Consider the following 14,976-nt stretch of genomic DNA (forward strand, 5'->3'; position numbering starts at 1 on the left):
TTTACATCGCCGAAACTAAGACTTTTGGCTTTTTTATTTACTAATCAATGTAATTTTCAATATAATGGTGGGGCACTTAAGGGTCAAAGTTATATAAGTGGGAGGAGACTGCTACATAGCTTTCAAAGGAATGCTGAGAATCGATCAGGGCTTCTCACCTGATGTCTAATCCTTACCTTCTGATGGTGCACCCTGTAAAGTATCTACACGGATACTGAACGAACGAGGAAGTGCTAGAAATTTGGGATTTAGCCTACCAAATTATATTCTTATTAGCTTAAACCACAATTAAAATGATGGTACAGCATGACAGAATTTCATGTCCGCTGGGACGTCGCCTGGTTCAACAAGATCCCCATTGTTTTTGTCAGGGAACCATGGCAAACAGCTAAAAGTCAGCTACTGGAACAAATCCTGAAACACACCCCCAACTCAACATCGCCAGAATTCATGATCGGTACTATTATTACTATTATTACTATTATTACGAGCAACTCCAGGGAGTCATTGGACTCATCGAGGGAGGCCCCAAATCATATTCATCACAACTATTTGACATTCATACAGTATCTATCATGCCTCGCCTTAAACTCATTCACTGTCACAGCATCCACCACAGACTCAGGGAGCGCATTCCACTCATTCACTACTCTAAAAGTAAAGAACCCAGCTCTAACACCTTTACTAACCACACTTTTGCCCAGTTTCCATGGATGTCCCCTAGTCCTCCCACAACCAGCCCTGTTCTCAAAAATATCTTCTGAATTAATTTTATAGAAACCCTTCAGTAATTTGAATGTCTCAATCATATCTCCCCTCCTCCGCCTATCAACCAATTTTTGCAACCCACAAATCCTCAACCTGTTCTCATACGGTTCATTCCACAGACCTGCTATCATCTTGGTCACTCGCCTCTGGATCCTCTCCACCTCCTCCCCATCAAGAAGAAACCTAGGTGACCAAATCTGAGCACAGTAGTCTAGATGGGGTCTTATCAAGGCTCGATACAGACGAACAATAACCTGATTGTCTCTGCTTGTCATCGTATCCTTCAGCAACCAAGTGATTTGATTAGCTGTTTTGGTCACTTTTGCAATGTGTCCCCTAAATTTCAATTCCTTATCTACCAACACTACTAAATCTCATGCCTCATCAATTTCCTGGAGCACGGTTCCACCAATGCAGTAAACTGCCGCTAATCTTTTCACCCCAAAATGCATAACCTTACATTTTGCCACATTAAACTGACATCCATTCTTCTTAGCCCAGACCTCCAATCTATCCAAATCATCCTGCAAAATTTTGACGTCATCTGCATTCACTATTGCCCTACCCAACTTCGCATCATCCGCAAACAAATGAACTGTTCCTCTCAGATCATTTCCTATATCATTTATGAACAAATTAAACAGCAGTGGTCCAAGAACAGATCCTTGTGGCACACCACTAGTCACAGGCCGTCTTGTATACCCTACTCCCGAGTAAACCACTCTCTGATATCTCTCCGTCAACCACCCTCCTATCCATCTCACCAACGCTATGTCCATTCCCATATGCTGCAATTTACTGAAATAGAATTCCATGTGGAATTCTAATATCAACATAAGAAGCTTGGATGGAAAAGACTTGGACCTGACTGAGGAATTAGATAAGTACCACATCGATATAATAGGAATGACTAAACAAAAAAGACAAAAACTGGTGAGATCCTTCTAAACAATAACCACAAAATGTTATATCCACGCAATAACAATCAGGGAAAAGAAGACGTAGATATAGTATTCAACACTAAATAAATATAAAGCTAATCTTGAATGACAGGCAGTCTCAAGTAGAGAATGTGGGCTAATATCAGCACAATGAGACTTATTTGTGCCTATGGTCCCACAGAAGATTCTACTAAGGTAGAAGTAGAGGAATTTTTTGATGCTTTAGAAAAAGCAACGGACACAATGAAAAAGGAAAAGTTGGTTCTTGTTGGGGGTCTAAATAGCAGAGTAGGAAATGATTATCAGACATACAAAAATATTTTGGGAAAATTTGGAGAAAAGAGCAAAGCTAATAATAATGGCAAATACCTGTTGTATTTCTGCTCAGGACATGGACTGGTTATTACTAACACCATGTTACAACATAAAAATGTGCACAAATTCACATGGAGAGAAGCAAGGAATGAGAAAAGTCTCATTGACTATGCTATTGCTAATAGTGATGTTTTCTCCCTGGTGCAGGACAACATAGTGTACAGAGGATTTGAAATTGGAAGTGATTACTAATTAGTCTTGAGCAGGATAAGATTGAATTTCACATTGAAAAGAATAAGATGTAAGAAAGTTTTAAAGCAAATAAAAGTTGAGCAGCTCTCAGATGTAAACTGTAGACTAAAATACACAAACGTTATTCAACAAAAAATGAAAGAGTTTGAGAACAGGAACCATACCTTGGAGATTCAGTGGCAAGCCTTGAAGAAAACACTGATTTATTCAGCCAGAGAGGCATGTGGTGAAGTTGCTTGCAAGGATATATATATCGGTACTCCATGGTGGACACCGGTAGTTAAAGAGGCAGTGGAGGAAAAGAAGAAAGTATATCAAACGTTCCTGGCATATAGTCAGTTGTACTCTTAGAGAATACGGAGACAAATAAAAAATAATAAAAAATAAAAAATCAGCTAACGCCTTTTTCATCTCGTATGTAGAGAGTAGGCGAGGCCGTTTAGCCCTATCTAACTTTTGTAGACTGAGGTGGCAGTTCAATCTCCACTGGTACCCAATCAGAGATGGCTGGTCAAAGGCTATCACTAATTAACAGGCACGCAGTGAAGAGAGAAGGCTCAACAAGTGCTGTCATCTCGTGGTCCCTAACCCTAACACTCGTATTTAATGTCTGAAATAATGTGGATTCTACGGTCGATTTCGACTGTAGAATTCACATTACGTCACCTCACATTACAATGCACATTATTTTGACTCCGGAGAAAAAGCGGATTTTTCTCCCGAGTTTCCGGGAGAAAAATTCGCTTGCCTGTGCCAGAGATCGATTAAATCGGGAACCGGTCGAAAAAAGGCTTAGAAAAATTGCTTCCAGTTGCCAACTAGATTCCCTAAATTAGCTGTATAAAAGATAATGTCATTGAATGTTAATGCATCTGCTGACTTTACTGCTCATCCATTCGGAAAATCATTTAATGGCTTCGAAATCTTATCCTTGACCTTGAAGAAAGCTAATTACTGTGTAAAACTAGCTAAGCAAAAGGCATGGGAAGAATTTGGTAATAAGATAAAATTGGTTTGAACAGTGTTCTTCAAACCAATTTTATGTTATGGATCTGAGAGCTGGTTAGAAATAAAACACTTGACCAAATACTAGAGGCCACAGATATGAGATTCCTGAGAAAGATTAGGGACATGAACAGATGGCATCAATGGCAATATATTAAAAACGAGAATAATAATAATAAAGATGATAAAGTTTATGACAAAGTTACAAGAGCATTAGATGAGGCAAAAGCATATACTGCCATTTTCATAGACTTAGCAAATGCATTTGACAGGGTGCCACATGATAAGCTAATATTTAAGTTGCAGCACATGGGTCTGGATGTCAGATTGGTCAAATGGATTCAGAATTGGCTGTCCAATAGGTATCAGAGAGTTGTGTGTGGTGGAGCCATATCAAAGAGCCAAAAGGTTACAAGTGGGGTTCCACAGGGCTCAGTACTGGGACCTATATTGTTTAACCTTATTATAAATGACATTGTTCGTAGATTGCAAGGGGATATTCGGTTGTTTGGGGATGATACAAAGCTGTGAAGGGTTATTAGTAATAGTGCAGATGCGGTAGCCCTGCAAGAGGATATGAATAAGCTAGATAGATGGGCAAATGAACGGGGGTTTCCGTTTCATGCAGCAAAATGTAAGGTCTTGAGGTTGGGGCATATCGATGGGATGCTGCATACTCTATAGGAGGAGTTAAACTGGAGGAAGTAGGAGTGACAAGATTGATAGAAACCCGAAATTTAGGGGGACATATTGCAAATGTATTGAAGGTAACACAGAGAATTGCTGCAATAATGAGAGGGACACTGACCTGCAGAGATAAAATGGTTATCATTCCATTGTGTAAGACCCTGATCAGATCAAACTTAGACTATTGTTCTCAGATCTGGTCCCCAGGATTTGAAAGGGATAAATTAACTGTGGAAAGGGTGCAAAGGCGGATAAAAAAGATGGTGTCGGGACTGTACAATGTTAGTTATGGTGATCGGCTGAGGGAATGTGGACTGCAGAGTTTGGTGGATAGAAGGAGGAGTGATATGATTGAGACTTTTAAACTGTTGAGAGGTGGTTACAGGGTTGACACTGGGGAGTTCTTTCGCTTGGTTGAACAGCGGGAGGGAGTTATGACAAAGGGGCCGTCCCTGGAAGTTACGAAAGGAAACTGTGAGAAAGAGGGTGAGGAGTGGTTTCTTTGCACGGAGGGTGGTTGAGCCATGGTATGCATTGACTGATGGAGTGGTGAGAGAGAGAACGGTCAATGCATTTATGGAGTGGTATGATAGACTTTGTGTTTCCTAGGAGGGACTTCCCTCGATGAGTCTTGATAGACTTGTGTTTCTTAGAAAGGACCTCCCACGATGAGTCTTTTGACTCCATGGAGGTCTGAATAATAATAATAATAATAATAATAATAATAATAATAATAATAATAATAATAATAGTGGGAAATACTTAACATTGTTAGCATTCAGGAATGTGTTAGTAGAGCTAATCTCAGGTGGTATGGTCAGTTAAACAGAATGGAAGAGGAAATATTAGCAAAACAAGTGTTCTGTGCCAAGTTTGCAGGAAAAAGACCCAGAAGAAGACCAATATATAAGTGGATTGATGCAGTAAAAAGTGCCTTAGAATCTAAGACAGAAATATAAAATCTGACAATGTTGGTAGTTTGCTTGTTAAATCAATGTTTCTTCATGCCATTTTGTAAGTATACTACTGCAAACACGCACCCACTGACTGAGAAATTTCGATATTTCAGTGAATGATCATTTCAATAATTTTTCACCCTAAAAACAGGAAAAATCAAGCATAATATATAAGCCAAACTTATCTTTTTTTCGCAGAAGCATTAAAAATATAAGAATCCACTCAAAAGTATTTAGCCAGCAGGGTTATGCCATGTATAGGCGGTCTTTATAAAACAAGAAATGTGAGAAATCGGTGTTGAAGAATAGTATGTGTAAGTGGTGTTTAGTTTTATGGCTTTTCGCTTAAGTACTACTCTTCAGGATGAAAAAAACTTGATGGTTTTATGTTTCACATTACCATATTAGTTTAAAGAGAAATATATTGTATTTCATTTAAAGAATGTTGTATTTCATTTAAACTTTCACAAGAATGTTGTATTTCATTTAAAGAATGTTGTATTTCATTTAAACTTTCACAAGAATGTTGTATTTCATTTAAAGAATGTTGTATTTCATTTAAACTTTCACAAGAATGTTGTATTTCATTTAAAGAATGTTGTATTTCATTTAAACTTTCACAAGAATGTTGTATTTCATTTATTATCGCGCAACTCCAATCTGTGCGGTCCAGACTACAACAGTTTAACACGAAACAGTTTTACTGTAAAATAATAAACTATGCTGAGAAATACAATATTAATCTGAAATTCTGTGTTAGAGAATTTGGCACAGAGAAGTATTTTGCTGCTATTTGATGGCTTTTTTTTCATTTTTTTCTCTTTTTTTTTGGGGGGGGGGGTTAATGTGCTTAAAAGTGCTAAGAATCCCCCCCCCAAATATTTTATTGGGATGCATGCACTAAAAGTAGTTGGTTTGAGTTAAATTTACAATACAATAGTCCTCTCTAAACTTATGAGTTTTCAATTGAAAATTTCCATTTTTTCCATCTCAAGTTATCCTTACTTTAAAAACAAACATTGTTCAGCCTACCCTATACAGGAAAGTATTTTTTTTTGAAAAAAAGTTTATTAATTTTTTTTTTCTGTGACATATGTGAAAAAAAAAAAATAAATATATTAAAAAAGGCTGCCAACCCATGCACAAGTCCTGAATTTTTGCTACTTTCTGTATTCATCTTATGTGTAGGAAACTTGTTAGAAAGAGAAAAACAGGGTGTCAATTCTTGAACCACATCTGTGTAACGCATTATGTTACATTGTGATTCAGTGAATATTAATTATTATTATTATTATTATTCAGGCCTCCATGGAGTCAAAGGACTCATCATGGGGGTGGGGGGGTCCTTCCTAGGAAACACAAAGTCTATCATACCACTCATTGACTGTTCTTGCCCTCACCACTCTATCAGGCAATGCATTCCATGGTTCCTTTCAACACTTACCCTCCAAATTTGTCTGTTGTTTGTCAGGGCATGTTATCATATTTTATATTTTGGTCTTCTAAAACAGTTCTGTTTCAATCTGCCTAGATTTTGTCTTTCTAGTGCCTTTCAGCTAGTTAATATTCTCCAGTTAATATCCAGCTATTCAGTTATCTATTTTTATCTCACATAGCATCCTACTAGCTTATCACACAGCATCTTGTCATATATGTTGTTGTATAATATACGCTTGTGTTAAGTCCAGACATATCACTGTATATTGTTATTCCCTCCCCCATTCAGCATGAGTTTAATTCCTCCCCCATAAAATGCAAGTAAATTGCTAAAGGAAAGCATACCTTTTATAGTCCCATGCTGACAGTTGTCAAGAATTCTATGTCTAACAACCAGATCCCTTATTCTGTTCTTAATCTATGATATATTTCATCTCTCTAATACTAAGGCTTTGAATTTATAGACTAATCTGTGTGTTTGGAGTTATGATTAAAGTGTTGGAGAGGTTAAGGAGGACTAAGATTCAGAATTAGGTTGATAATACAGCATTCTGCTAAAGAAAGATCATTATCAGTGTACTTATTTATTGTAACAAAGGGACAAATGCATTCAATAAAGGAGATGCACTTTCCTACAGTTGGTGAGAGTGATCATGGAGTGATCATCTGGGTCATGGCTAACCACATACAGGCTTCTGTGAGGAAAGGATATATGTGGAAGTAAAAGGCTGGTGATTATGACTAGCCTAGGAGACAGCTTGGAGCAATAGCATGGAATGAAGATTTGAGTGGTAAGGAAATAAATGCTGCTTGGGAACTGACAAAGAAATATGTAATAGCATCAATGTGTGAATATATTCCAAAGGGCTGAATAAAGTAGGCATAAAATAGATGAATTGAGGGGCTTAAGCATGAAATCTGGAAGAAGTCACTTTGGAGGCAGTACAAGATGAATAATAGTAATAATCAGCTACATGAAGAGTATAAAGAACAAGTCAGGGGAGTGACAGTTAGTAAGGAAAATAAAAGTGCAGTATCAGCAGAAATTGGCAAATCAGGTAAAGAAAAACCCTAGAGAGTTTTTTTAGATATGTGGCAAGTAGAAGGAATGATCATGGTAAGATGATATTAATGGATGAAAATGGTAAAATGCTAACTACTGCAGAAGACATTTTTGAGGTATTCAGTGATCAATTTATAAGGGTGTTTCATCCTGATCAGTGTGAAATCATGAAGAACTTAAGTGTAGATGACATAAGAGAGGATAGCTTAATTCTGAGTGAGAGGAGGTATTTGAGGAAATGAATAACTTTGATGTCAATAAGGCGATAGGATTTGGTGACATATCGGCACACATCTTAAGGGATTGTTCCAGGGAATTGGCATACCTGTTTAATAAGAATTTTACAACATCAGGTTCCAAGGGAGTGGAAGGAGGGTAAAATTGTTCCACTGCATGAAGGTGGTAATAAGGCTGTAGCTTCAAGTTATAGGACAATCTGTATATCTGGAGTTGTAGTGAAAGTACTGGAGAGATTAATGAGAAGTAGGATACAGAAATGGGTTGATAACAGCAGTATTCTTTGTGGTTATCAGCATGGATTCGTTAAAGGGAGATCATGTTTTACAAACTTATGTACTATAACAAGGTGGCAAATACCTTGGACAAGGGAGATGCATATACAGTGATGTACTTGGATTTTGTAAAAGCATTGGATAGACTGCCACATAACAAGCTGTTAAATAAATTGAACAGATGGGATTGGATAATAGACTTCTGATTTGGATCAGTGACTGGCTGTTGATTAGGTATCAGACAATTATATATGGGGATTCAGTATCCCAAAAGAGGAAGGTCATCAGTGGTGTACCTCAGGGATCAGTTTTGGAACCATTATTGTTCAATTTGTATGTTAATGATGTTGGGATGGGTTTAACTAGTGATATGCAGCTGTTTGCAGATGATGCAAAACTGGGGAGAGCAATGTAAAGTCAAACAGATGTTATGACATTACAGGAGGACTTGAGTAGATTGCATCATTGGGCAGGTAAGTGGAACTATCAGTTCAGTGTTGCAGTGTGTAAGGTTTTGAAATTTGGTTAGCAACTATGGGATGCAAAGCATACACTTGGTAGGAAAATTTTAAATAAAGTAGAGGAGATGAGAGCTCTGCGAGTGATGGTGGACAAGGACCTGAAATAAATTCAGGGGCCACATTGCACAAGTTGTTAAGACCCCCATAGCAGATATTGGCAATGATGAAGAGCCCCCTGGCATTCAGAAATAAAGAAGTTATGATGCAATTGTATAAGGCCTTGATCAGACCTCATATGGATTATTGTGCACAGATTTATTCACCGGGTGATGAGGATATGTTGAAAAGGGTTTAGAGAAGATTCACAAAGGTGGTCTTTGGAATGTCGAGTACAAGGACAGATTGGGAGAATGTAAATTGCAAAACCTCGGGAATAGGATTAAGGGGGGGGGATATGACTGAGACATATAAGCTAGTCAGGGGTTATCAGGTGTTGACATGGAAGAGATTTTTCATAGAATGGGAGAGGAGGGTAGAACAAGTGGCCATTGCTGGAAACTGTATAAGGACGTCAGGGCCGTCACCAGATTAGATCGTGCCCTGAGGTAAACAATTAAATATCATCCCTGATGGATTATAAGACAAAAATATAAGAAAATCTCCAATTACTATTTTGTTTTTATTATAAGAGAAACATTAGTGCAAAACGATTACATAATAATATTAATTAAATGTTTGCTCTATGGGGATATCATACAATGAAACTGTTTATAAGCTTTTCTAAATTTAAATTATAAGCTATGTCTGCCTCTATCGATATAGTTGCTAGACCAAACAATCTTTCTTGGGTCATTGCTGCTCGCAAATAATTTTTAATCAGTTTAAGCTTGGAAGAACTTCTTTCTGCACTTGCTATGCTAGCAGGAATTGTTAGCGTAGCAATGGCGTCCACAGCAATATGGCTGAACGAGTGCCCTTATTAAGCCGCACCGTGAAGCAGGCTGCCTCTATGCTATACCTGTCGATGGTGCTGAGGAGGGTGTGATGAGAAGGTTCTTTGCATGGAGAGTGGTTGGTGAGTGGAATGCATTACCTCCATGTGTTGTGAATGTAGACACATTGAATTAGTTTAAGGCATGGTTGGATGAGCACAGCATGCAATAGTGTGTACCTCCTCCAGCGAGTCTCTGACTCCATGGAGGTCAGATGTTAATAATAATAAAAAAGCAAAAGCATAGCTTAAAAATAATGGAAAAAGATATAAAATTCAGTAACACCTTTTATTCCCAGAGAGAAAGAGAAGTAGCCCATTTATTCCTAACTTTTGAAAACAGGTGAGACCAGCCCTTCACTTTTAGTCATCACAGATAACTGGCCAAGCTATCAATGATTTTAATAGGCATTGGGGAAGAGAGTATGGTAGACAACTATCATTACTTTTCATTCCTTAACCCTGACATTATATATTATTGTCTGAAATAGTGTGAGTTCAGTTTATTGAGTTGCAGAATTAACCTGAATTTCTGGACGGGAAAAATCATACTTGTCCATACCAGAGATTGACTAACTCAGAATCCATTTGAAGAAAGTTCAGAAAAAGTTTCTCTAGCTGGAGACTAGGCCAGAATTGAACTTAGAATGGTTTTTCTTCAGGTGGCCTGAAGAAGAAGAAATGACACTTTCACTATGGATGCAAGTGTCATTTCCACAGGGCTACAGCTACATAGATCTAATAATGGAAGAAGGATAATAAAATTATAAAAGTTAGTGAGGTTGAGAGTTTAACAAAACAGTTTTCTAGGATTGAGATAAATGTAGAGCATCATTCTCATTAAGACCAGGTTGATGTAATGTTGCTTTACAACTCGCTTTATACAGTCCTTATGTAATTGGAAGTTTTTTCACTTAGTTATAAACTATGTTTTATTTGATCAATTATATTTTTATTTTAATCCTTACCCATGTAAGGGAGTTTCCACAGCTCAGTCGATATAGACAAAGCCTTTGGTTAGAAAGACCTGGATTCGATTTCCATCAGTGACGTGAGGACCCTTTCATCTCTTTCGGCAGAAGGTGAGTTAGCACGTCTCATAAGGAGGTAGGGGATTTTTCACATGGAAAGTTGGGTTTTTTGTTCCCCAGAACAGGCAAACCAGCCCATGAACACACAAGGATTACAGTCATGAATACTACATCCCAGCTATAGGTCTGATTCGTCAGCTATATGCTGGTCCCTAGCCTGGAGAAAATGGAGGGTTTAGGGAAAGCAATAGTGAACTATCCTGGAAAAATCTCACCAAAAATACTTTGTGGAGATACTAAGATTGAATACTTGTCTGCAAAGTTACCCAAGAGTTGGATATGACTGAAAAGCAGTTAAACCACCACCAAACCCAAGTAAGGATTAAAATAGCCGGCCTGGTTGGCGGAGTGGTTAGAGTATCTGCTCTCCAGCCAAAAGGCTGCAGGTTTAAATCCTGTTGTGGGCATGGATGTTTATGATTGTCTGTGAAAATACTAGTGGTGGTGGTGGTGGGCAGTTGATGGATTGAATGGTGGAGATGGAGAGTTGTCGAGTAGGTGCCCTCTCTCGATGAGTCTTTGAACTCCTTGGAGTGTCACGTAATAATAATAATAATAAATATTAGCAAACTACGTTCACAACTGGTTTACTTGTGTAGAAACTGTTGACTTCTTGTCAGTTACTTGAGTATTTTGCAATGCAAAGCACATTTCTTTATAGTTGTGTATGTTTCTGTGCATTATGGGAAGGATCTCTACTCAGACTGGTTTGACCGTTACTGAGGTCTCATCAGTGGGAACCTGACCCAGGAAGATACTAAGATTGAATGAGTGTGCAACCTTAGTAAAGTTGAACTCTACACTATCTTCCTGTGTTTGAGCCACAATAATGAGACCTCAGTAAAGATTGAAACTGGGCAAAGATTGAAACTACCCCTTTTCATAATGCATAGCAATGTATATCCTTAAGGAAGTGTGCTTTGCATGGTGGGATACTAAGCAATTAATGTGAAGTCAGCAGCCTCTATATAGAAGTAGACTAGTTGAAGATACTTTTTGTGCAAGCTTTGTTACACTTGGATGAGGATAAAAGAAATGAATATAATTTGTGCTAAGTATAATAAGTTTAAAACCAAATGGAAACCTTCCTACAACTTTCTCTGATCCAGAGTATTTTAATAATATGGTGATACACCATTTTACTACTTGTATACCAATTTTCTTATTTTCCTGGGTCTGGCTCCCACTGATGATATTTTAATAATGTTCATCTGGTAGCTGCTCTGGAGAGTTCTTTCTATCTGCAGTCAGAATGGTAAGCTTGTGTATGGTGGCAGGCTTTGTTGGACTGTGGTTTGGCACAATGTTTTTGGTGGAACTAACTAAGAAATATTTAAGAGATTTATTGAGTTACATGAGAGAGTGGCCTTTTTAGGTCACTCATGAGTTTTTGGAATTTTGAAGATTATTAAACCAATGAAATTCTCAATCAGTGGGATTGATGATTTCATTGGTGAAAAGGTCAAAAACAGTGTGAGTAGTTATTCTTCCTATAATGCATAGCAATATACATATTCATAAAGAAATGTATTTAGCATTATTTGATACTGAGCCAAATGATGTTGTAAAAATAATCATAATTAAAATTCTGAATATTTTTACGTATTGTTTATGTTAGTATGTTTATTAGTTTTGTTTTCATAACACGCATTGTCGGCACTTGCGATGTGCTCGTTATGGAAATTGTTTTGCTAAAAGTGATATGTAAAGCAGTTAAAAATTTAATGTACTTACTGGATTTGAATAGTTGTATTACTTTAAACAAATTTATTATGGTTTGAAATATTAAGCTTTGTGTTTTATGAAGACATTCTCTTATCGCTAACGGAAACAACCGTGTCAGCCATTATACACCTAGTTTCTCGCTTTTCATTTTCAAGGAGTGCGCATGCTTGCCGAGAAGTTCAATGAGTGATTGACAGCTGACAAGAAAGCGTTCGGTATCTGAGTAATGGCTGTAAACAAGAGAGCGTTCGGGAGGAATTTAGAACACAGGCTAGCAGATATTTAGGTTCGGAGGAACTTAAGTTTTTTTTATGTGAAAGTCGGAAGAAAATTAATAGTATATTCCGAAAAAGGAATTGTGGAACTATTAAGTTTCAAAGTGGAATAAGTATTGATGAATAAAGGAAAATATTGCTATATGCGTTTTAAACGGAATATTGGAGGAAACACTAATTGAAAGATTAGTAGTAGATTCCGAGAAGGAAATCTTAGAACTGTGTTTTTTAAAGTGGAAGAGAAGTCCGCGTGGTTAGCCTAGTGGCTATGCGCTTCGCAACTATATGCCTGGGGAAGGAGTGTCCTAGGTTCGATTCGGTGACGTGAGGAGCTGAAGGATCTTCCTCAGCCATAGCCAAGTTAACCAGTCTTGGGTGTGGACAGCAGGGTTATTTCTCAGTTTATTCTGGGGTTTTTCATCCCGCAAAGCAGGCAAACTGGCCTTGAGAACTCAACACTACAGGCCATAGGATACACCGGGGCATAAGGCTGACCACCTTATCCTGTAAAAACGGAGTGAGGTCCGATGATCAATGGACCCTCGATACCGCAAGGTAAAAGAGGGTATAAGGAAGATGATGATGATGATGATGAGTTAAGACTGTCAATAAGCATTTAGTGAATAAAAGAAGAATTTGCTATTTACGTTCTAAAGGAATGTTCGAGAAAACTCTGATTAGGAAGTTTCATCTGTATTAAGGACGCCGGATCTGACTATTATTTCTTCTGAAGAAAAGAGAAAGAATTAAGTCTGACTATTATTTCTTCTGAAGAAAAGAGAAAGAATTAAGTCTGACTATTATTTCTTCTGAAGAAAAGAGAAAGAATTAAGTCAGGAAGAATTAATGTGTGTTACATAAGTGATGAGAAAGGATCCTGTAAAAATGAAGAATAGAGTCATATATCTATTGAAAAGGGCCTTGACAGAGAAAGAAACTAGCGATGAACATTTTGTGATTGTGCATACAAAGTGTTTAGTCTAGTCTTAAGTGTAAGTTTATTTTTTAAAGGCCTTGGATCCAATTAATTTGTACTTAGTTATGTAATATTTGTTTGAAGTGTATATATATTGTTTTTATTTTATTAAATGTGTTTATTTTGTATTTTGGTCTTGAGTCAATGATTATTTGGATTCTGAAAGAAAGAGTTAAGATCATTGCACCAATTGGAGTGAACCCTTGTGCATATAATAACATATAGGTACACTCGGAAATAAAAAAAATAATTGTTAGAAACAGAGATCATCTCTATGGTAGGATTAATATTAAGATATAATATCTATGAATATCCTTATCTATATAAAAATCAACCAATTATTAACAATGTGAAGTCAACAGCCTGTATGTACAAATATCCTAGTTGTGAAGATACTTCATGTTCATATTGTATGTTGCCTTATGCTTGAATAATGGATTAAAACAGGAATATATATTTTGCCTGGAATTGAATATAATTAGTATCTTTGGTCATGTTATAATTTCAAATGTCAAATAAGCTGATTAAGCAGATTATATTAATAGAATAAAATGTTAAAAAAAATCTAATGTAATAATGCAAAAGAAAAGTGATTATATTTTGTCTTGGTGTTATGTTGTGATGGTTCCATATACAGGGTGTCCCAAAATTCATGCAAGAAGTAATTTTGATAGAAAACACAGGTTTTTAATTAAAAATTGTAATTTCTTATTGATTCATAAAGTATACAGTATAGGGTTATGCATGGAATAGCATATCTGGTAAAAATGGCCTCCACGGCTTTGCTGGCACATACGCACTCTTTTTGTCGAAATTTTCCATGACCGTTTTGCATAAATGTAGCTGAATTTCGTTGATACAGCGCTCAATTTCCTCCTTCAAGGTGGTCATAGGCTTGTTGGCATAAACCTTAGACTTCAAAGAAAAAAGTCCAACGGTGTTAAGTCACATGATCTGGGCTGCCAATTCTGATCACCAAAACGGGAAATTACATGACCAGGAAATGACTCATGCAGTAATTGAATTGTTTCTCAGGCTGTATGGCATGTGGCACCGTCTTGTTGAAACCACATGTCATCCACATCCATATCTTGCAATTTAGGCACAAAAAACTGGATTATCATGTCGCGATAGCAAGCACCATTAACTGTTATTGCCTTACCAGCCGCATTTTCGAAGAAGAATGGACCGATGATGCCTCCAGCCCAAAATCCGCACCAAACATTGACACGTTGTGGATGCATTTGTTTCTCAACAATCACTCGTGGATTTTCTGAACCCCAAATGCAACAATTTTGTCGAATAACGAAGCCATCAAGATGAAAATGAGCCTCATCGCTGAAGATGATTTTGTTTCAAAAAATAAGCATCAATTGTTGTTGTTCCATAATCCATTCAGCGAACTCTCTTCGCTGTGTGTGGTCAGTAGGCTTCAGTTCTTGAGTCAATTTAACTTTGTAAGCATAAAGATGCAAATCTTTCATGAGAATACGCTGTAGAGAGTTTCTCGAAATACCCAAT

At 37.2% G+C, this 14,976-nt stretch overlaps 1 protein-coding gene across 3 annotated transcripts in view; it reads left to right on the forward strand.

Moving 5' to 3' along the window:
• Nucleotides 1–5,202: 5,202 nt before the first annotated feature.
• LOC150095606 (heat shock factor 2-binding protein-like) overlaps nt 5,203–14,976 on the forward strand; it is a 142,567-nt gene continuing 132,793 nt past the window's right edge. For 2 of the 3 annotated variants that reach the window (XM_090410382.1, XM_090410384.1), the window contains exon 1: nt 12,502–13,471. The gene's annotated coding sequence lies outside the window, so the exon portion shown is untranslated. Of the gene's footprint in view, nt 5,239–12,501; nt 13,472–14,976 lie in introns of those variants that run through there. The other variant, XM_090410383.1, reaches the window with a different exon arrangement.

The sequence above is a fragment of the Typopeltis vanoorti genome, chromosome 20 (genome assembly GCF_054136105.1).
Source record: "Typopeltis vanoorti isolate ZY-2024b chromosome 20, IOZ_Tvanoo_1.0, whole genome shotgun sequence".
NCBI classification, from domain to species: Eukaryota; Metazoa; Arthropoda; class Arachnida; order Uropygi; family Thelyphonidae; genus Typopeltis; species Typopeltis vanoorti.